The sequence below is a fragment of the Mixophyes fleayi genome, chromosome 11, assembly GCF_038048845.1.
Source record: "Mixophyes fleayi isolate aMixFle1 chromosome 11, aMixFle1.hap1, whole genome shotgun sequence".
NCBI classification, from domain to species: Eukaryota; Metazoa; Chordata; class Amphibia; order Anura; family Limnodynastidae; genus Mixophyes; species Mixophyes fleayi.
The window spans coordinates 6,629,604-6,636,453 of NC_134412.1; the positions used below are offsets into that span (position 1 = coordinate 6,629,604).

The 6,850-nt window shown below is 42.7% G+C and overlaps 1 protein-coding gene across 3 annotated transcripts in view; it reads right to left on the reverse strand.

Moving 5' to 3' along the window:
* Nucleotides 1-6,306, reverse strand: part of FXYD1 (FXYD domain containing ion transport regulator 1) — a 31,913-nt gene extending 25,607 nt beyond the window's left edge. Inside the window, exon 1 of one of the 3 annotated variants that reach the window (XM_075191095.1) lies at nt 6,000-6,306. The gene's annotated coding sequence lies outside the window, so the exon portion shown is untranslated. The remainder of the gene's footprint in view (nt 1-5,999) is intronic. The other 2 variants (XM_075191094.1, XM_075191093.1) reach the window with 2 other exon arrangements.
* Between the last annotated feature and the right edge of the window lie 544 nt (nt 6,307-6,850).

Consider the following 6,850-nt stretch of genomic DNA (forward strand, 5'->3'; position numbering starts at 1 on the left):
TGGAACGGGCGGATTGGGAAGAGGCGCAAAGTTCTGGGGATGTGAGTTTTGAGTTCCGCTTTTGTGTCATCATTCAGCGAAGTGATCATTTCACGTTGTATTTGTACATAACACTTTACACGGCGTCTACAGTCTATAAAAAGAGCTGGGGCGACAGAACATTCTGCTCCTTGGTGTGAAACAGTGATGTGATCGTATTACCCCTTCCCTTCCCATATTTGCCACCTGACTATCCCTCTGGGATCTCCCGGAGGGGAGTATATAAAAGTTAGCAAATATGTTCTGAAACGATGACCCTGTCCCTTGACTAGTGGTTCGATCAGCAGGATCAGCCCGTGTGTGGCCACCTTAAAAGTTAGAGGTAGATTTTGGTGGAAGTATGTTGACCACGTCATCCCCGAATGCTGGCCAAAACCTGCTGATGGCGTGCTATGACATAAGCCCCTGTTTTAGCTGATGGGTCCATCTTAACCCATGTCTGACCCTACGAGGGAACACACTACAGTGAACTATGGACTTCGTTTACAGGTTGACGCATTTTACCGTGCCCAAAAAAATTGCGGTCTCGCATGTGTATGTTGACTCGTATGTATCTCAAGATACGTTCAACGCAAACCATAGGCGAGTGTCTACCGCAGATGTACAACAGACTCACAATGATAGAGTAGACAAGCGGCTGACAGTGTTAGTTGTAAATGAAAGCCGACTTACCCTATTAGTACACAATATAATAATATCTTGAGGTGTCATATACACAACAGAGAATCATGTCTGGACATTATTAATGAATGTCAAAGCCATATTTTCTATAAAAAAAAATGCCGTCCATTTCCATAGGAAACACAAACACTAACACATCTGTCGTTTACTGCTTTGAAAATCCAACGGGAATGTTACTTTCTGCGGTAATCTAAATGGAAAAGACAAATAGGAAATCTGGGTAGCCGGCTGCATTCTGACATAATGTACCTGCCATACTTACCGAATTCTAAAACATCTCCTTTGAGAGATCCCAGAGGGGAGGTCGTGTGATAAGTGCAAGAATGGATGTGGTGACGTAGCCGCCTTACCCTGAACCCGCCCCCTGCTGTGAAATACTGAAATTCACGGTGTTGCAAAGCGATGGGCGGGGTTTGGTGAAGCGAATGGCGTCATTAAGCTCCACCTTCGTCATAACCTGGGAGGACTCAGTGAAATTTGGAAACCTAACGGAAATTCTGAGAGGGTAGGCAAAAATGGCCACAACGCTAAGGAATGAAGTACTATCGGGTGGGGCGGGGTCAATACGCAAACAGCCAAAAGAAACTAGATAGAGCTGGTGGTGCCATCATCATCATCATCATCACCATCATCATCATCATCATGCATGTAGTTACGTCTGGCCTCCAGTACATGCAAGAGACCCCTCGAGATGGGAGCCTCAATGACATGATTCGCAGTTGCTTCATCTCGCAGCAGGGAACAGGGTGAAAATGTCGCAGTTCACCGTCCCGGGCCCCCCTCCCTCCGAACTGCCCTCCAAAAAGTTCATAAGTATGGCATGCACAGTACAGAACTGTGTATATTTACACCCCACAAATGCATGTACATCAAGCTCATTGCCTTTACTATACACACCAAGAAAAGTGTTACTGTGGACCATGCAGCCGTCCGCTGGCAGCTTAGCACTGTAAATATATATAGACACTGGCAGGGGCTTAGATCGTTATATTTATACCAACTTGTTCCTAGCACAGAATGTGTGCCCTTCCCATCTTGTCCAAAACTAGATGACACTCACTTCCCTGTCACACGTTACTCTCAGCTTCGACTCAAGACAAAAATATAAGTGATAGAAAAAGAGGCTTGTATGTAACGGCCATTGACTGAGAGCCGGTAATATTTACATGCTACGTGTAAGGACACGTTCAATAGAATAACAGGTAGCCTTTGCCTGAGAGGACGCTTTCTATCTCTCTCAACTGTTCATCTTTTGAACCAAAATTACCTTGCCCCTCAGGGGCAGAGTTTCCGACTGAAGTTGAGTGAGATGCGTCGGGTTTCATGGTGGAACAAACCATGTTGCTGTGGTGCGATTCAATCTTCCAGTACGGATTTAACTTTGCTATTTGCAGAAAGTCATTCCCGGCTGTATTTGTAAATTTGCATTTAATTAAATAGATAGTCTATGCTTCTGGTGTGTGGTTGGTGTAGGAAAAGGAAAGCCCAAATTTTACTGGCGAAACGCGCAAAATGTCGGTTTGTAATGTAGAACAAGGAGTATATTTTGCAGTTTGATTTTTTTTTTCCAATCTTTACTCAGAACCATTTTATAAGTCAAAAGATATCATATTTTTTTTTGTGATCTCTGTGATTAAATTTACTGACGGTCGGACACCATGTTAATGGGAGGTCTTGAAACATATATCCCTGGTGACATCATTGAGGCTGCCAATTGACAGGCTGAATATTTCTTTAGTCCACAAAGTCTCAGTGCGCAGATAGTGGAAACACTTGGACAGACTATTATGGGAAGGTATCCAGAGGCTGTTATCAGGACAAGAGACTAGCATTAACTCTTCCCTCTCCTGAGGACCCGCACAACTTGCCAGAATCGAAGAATCATTTTTCTTGGTGGCCATAGTCATCGGTAAAACATGAGCAGCCCAGGGGTTAATTGTCCTTTCAGCCTTTTTCCACTGTCGTCCTTCCCTCCCAAAACATCTTGTTGGTGCGTTTGTTCTTCTTTGTATAGCACCAACATGCTGCGTATCGCAGTACAGAGTATTTATTCATTCTCATCCCTTCTTGTCCTAGTGTAGCTTGCAATCTGATTTCCCTACCACACAAGCAAAGTCGATTTTCCTGCTAGTATGCTTTTGACTGTGGGAGGAAATGGGATCATCTGGAGGAATCCCACCAAACTTTATACCTATAGTCCAACTATAGTCCCAATGACAGTATTTATTTAATATATTTTAACGTTTTATTTCCACTTATATATGCATCTGCTGCCAGTGTACAAAAATGTATATTTTCTATTAACATTTATTATTATTATTTTTTATTTTATTTTATTTCATTTTATACAGCTATGATATGGCAGAGGTTGGGGCCATTAATCTTCCAGTAATAGGACAGGGGGAGGCGCAGTGTATACAGGGCCAAAAAATGCGAATCTGGCCAGGGAGGAGGCAAATATTTTTAGTAAACGTGCACATTGCTTATAATCACACGCCTACTCTCCCGTAATAGGAGAATGGGAGACTCCAAGATTAGGGTGAGACCTTGTGGGAGAGCAGGCAATACTTACTACAAGCTGAACCTCAGTGAGCATAAAGCTGTAGCACAGAATTAAATGTCATCATATGCCTTGCCCCGCCCACTTTATGAGGCAAATAACAATCACACCTCCTCTTTTCCTACCTCCTTTCTGCATCATCTGAGAGGTTGGGAGGTATGCATTTCCTGACGTTAGCCAGGTGTTGTTGGATAATTAACAATAATGAACAATTTTGAGATCAAGTTCATTGCAAACCGTAACTTTGAATGAACAGTAAACACTGCCTTTAGGTTCAAAATGTGCTCTAGACTGCAACAACCAATAAGACGCCTGCTTTCATGGTCTAACTTGGACTAGGCAGATAAAAGCTAGTCTCTGATTGGTTGCTTTAGTTCAGTGCAAATTTTGGATCACATCACTGTTAATAAATGAGCCCTACAAATATATTTGAAAAAGTGGAGATGTTGCCTATAGCAACCAATCAGATTCTAGCTGTCATTTATTCAGCTCAGTCTACAAAATGACAGCTAGAATCTGATTGGTTGCTATAGGCAACATCTCCACTTTGTGGAACCCGCAGTTTAGTAAATATACCCCATAGTGTTTTAGAATGGGGGGGGGGGGGGCTAAGGGCGTTGGTCGATAGGAGTGCGATTTTTCAAAACTTCAGCAAAATATTTGCCTTTTTTTGCTTTTTGCGCGTTTCGCCGGTGGACAGAGACAGAGTTGTTTTCTTATGTTTCCGCGGGGCACTACTATTTTCTCTACAATGGATCATACCTGCCTGCTCGATGGCACACAGGAAAATTAAATGTTTTATTATTAATATAAAGCATTTTTTTTCTTTTTAAATAAGGGGTTTTTTGTTGTTTTTTTTTTTTACTTTATTATTTTTGGGAATCTGTAACTAGAAGCTCAAGTCCTGGTAGACGCCAGACTGTCCTGCGAGCGGTAAGACTCCTCCTACAGCTGACGGTCAGCGTCGTCGGGGAGCTGAACGTCGCTCATCTGGCCCATTGACAATTTCTTTTATGAATTCTGGAGAGAAGCAGCAATAGAAAATCTTCATGACGGAGGAGTCTTGATAAATAGACCCCAAACTTTGCCTGATGATATATATAAGTGGCTAAAAAAAAAAAACACAGAAGCTGGCTAAAAAGAAAAAGCTGTGCATTTAGCAAAAGTTGCAAGAAAGGTCACAAAAAGCAATAAATTAAAGTCATCTGAAGGTGGGCAATGCTTTAAATTCTCCCCTGCTTATTTCCAATTTTAAAAATGCTAATTAATAAGAGATAACTTCGTTGCCGAACTGTATACTATTACCGCCCCTAAACTTTTCATATTGTAGAATATATAATTTGTAATGCCCTGCCTTTATTTTGTCATTGTCATTTTTCTAACATTGTTATTATGCAAAAAGTAAATTATTAATCAGAGATCTCCAATCTCTGTCTTGGTCTTGCAACCAGTGGCCAGAGATTGTGTGCTGGTCGCTGGTTACCAGAGTCATCACTGGTTGCCAGGGTCATTTCTGGTTGCCAGGGTCATTTCTGGTTGCCAGGGTCATTTCTGGTTGCCAGGTGCATCACTGGTTGCCAGGGTCATTTCTGGTTGCCAGGGTCATTTCTGGTTACCAGGGTCATCGCTGGTTGCCAGGAGCATTTCTGGTTGCCAGGGTCATTTCTGGTTGCCAGGGTCATTTCTGGTTGCCAGGTGCATCACTGGTTGCCAGGGGCATTGCTAGTTACCAGGGTCATCAATGGTTGCCAGGGTCATCGCTGGTTGCCATGGGCATTTCTGGTTGCCAGGGTCATTGTTGGTTGCCAGGGCCATCGCTGGTTGCCATGGGCATCGCTGGTTGCCATGGGCATCGCTGGTTGCCAGGGTCAGGATAGTGAACTCATGTACAGAACATTATATTGTAACTACAAGACATTCCTATTAACTCCTGTATATGACTCACCCCCCTACTGTACACATATGGAAAAAATTACTCTTCCTGCATTAAGTACCGTTCATGGTGTGAGTGGAAAAAATTCTCCAACAGCCTGTTAGACAGCGCCTCAGTACTAAAGATAAACTCTATATACCATGTATTATTGCTAGCAACGACTTCTAATACAAGGGGTGGGTTAACTAAGGTGGAGGTATTAAAAAAAATAATGTTATTAAACAACATTATGTAACAATTTTATATAGATAAACACTTTGTCTTTGTTACATTCATCTGTATTTATATTCCACACCGCACAGTGTTTTCAAATAAATATATCTGACAATGTTACTTTTTTGCTCGGTTAAAAACAAACAAACATAAAACACACAATTGTGAAACAATGACTGTCGTTCTTCTCCAGCTCATAGTCATACCATACTCCTCAATTTAATATTTAATATTATACATTACAGTTGAGTATTAACAGTCCACCCCCTCCCTTATGTTCCATGATAGAATCCCCCCCCCCCTCCACAAAAACATATTTTAACCCCTTAGAAACAACAAGTGACCTCAATTCCACTGCACAGACAAGGGTTAAACTCTGGAAAGAAAAAAACACATTTTCTATGGGTGCAGCTGCAGCAGTACATGGCTGGTTATATCACATTGTGTTATAGGATGGGAGTTTGCACAAAATAAGCAAAGTCTGGTAACTAAGTTTAGCAGCAAACGACGACGTAACGGTCTACAGCAGGCAATGGCACAGATAACATGTACAAATATGTATATCTTTCTCACCCAGACTTTGCAAAAGAAGTATCCTGTCAGTTCCCTCCAGGGTCTGAGTGGGCGAGTTATGTGGTCGTCCCGCGTTCAGCTGTCAATCAGTCTGTCCCTGAGCATTTAGGACACACAAAAATTGTTCTGTTTACACTTTCCAAACTCTAGTGGGCCCCGCCTCCTACCCCTCTATATAACTGTCTCTGCCTCCCTCTCACACAGACTGCCTAGGACTTCTCTCCTAATTCTCTCCCTCTCCTATCTCCTGTCTCTCACTTTCTATTTCTCTTGCCCTATTTGGCATTATCTGCTTCTCCCAGCCGAACCCTCTCCCCCCTGTTTATCTCTCTCTCTCTCTCTCTCTCTCTCTTTCTTTACATATCTATATTCCAAGTCTTGAATTCCTTTCATGTGTAGAGTTCGGCTTTTATGCTATACCCCCCACCCCTCCAATGACCCCCTGAGACTTAGCACTCAGCGATCACAAGCTGCTTGTTCTGGGACTAAGAACAATGAGGGATTATGAATCTAAGGGCCCTATTTATGAAGCCTTAAGCTATGCGGAAACTGCTTTTCCCTCACAGTTTAGGCATTTTTAGGCAAAATGTTCATTTAAGAAAAGACTAACGCAGGAGATTAGGCAAATTACTTCATTAAATTGCAGTCCCAGTAATACCATACTTGCTAACTCTCCCGGAATGTTCGGGAGACTCCTGCATTTCGCAAGAGTCTCACGGACTCCCGGGAGAGTGTGGCAATCTCCCGAATTAGGTCCAAAACGCCACGATTCACCGGGAATTGTGGCATTTGGCCCCGCCCCCTGCTGTAAAATGACATTTGCGTCATTACATCACGGGGGCGGGTCCAAA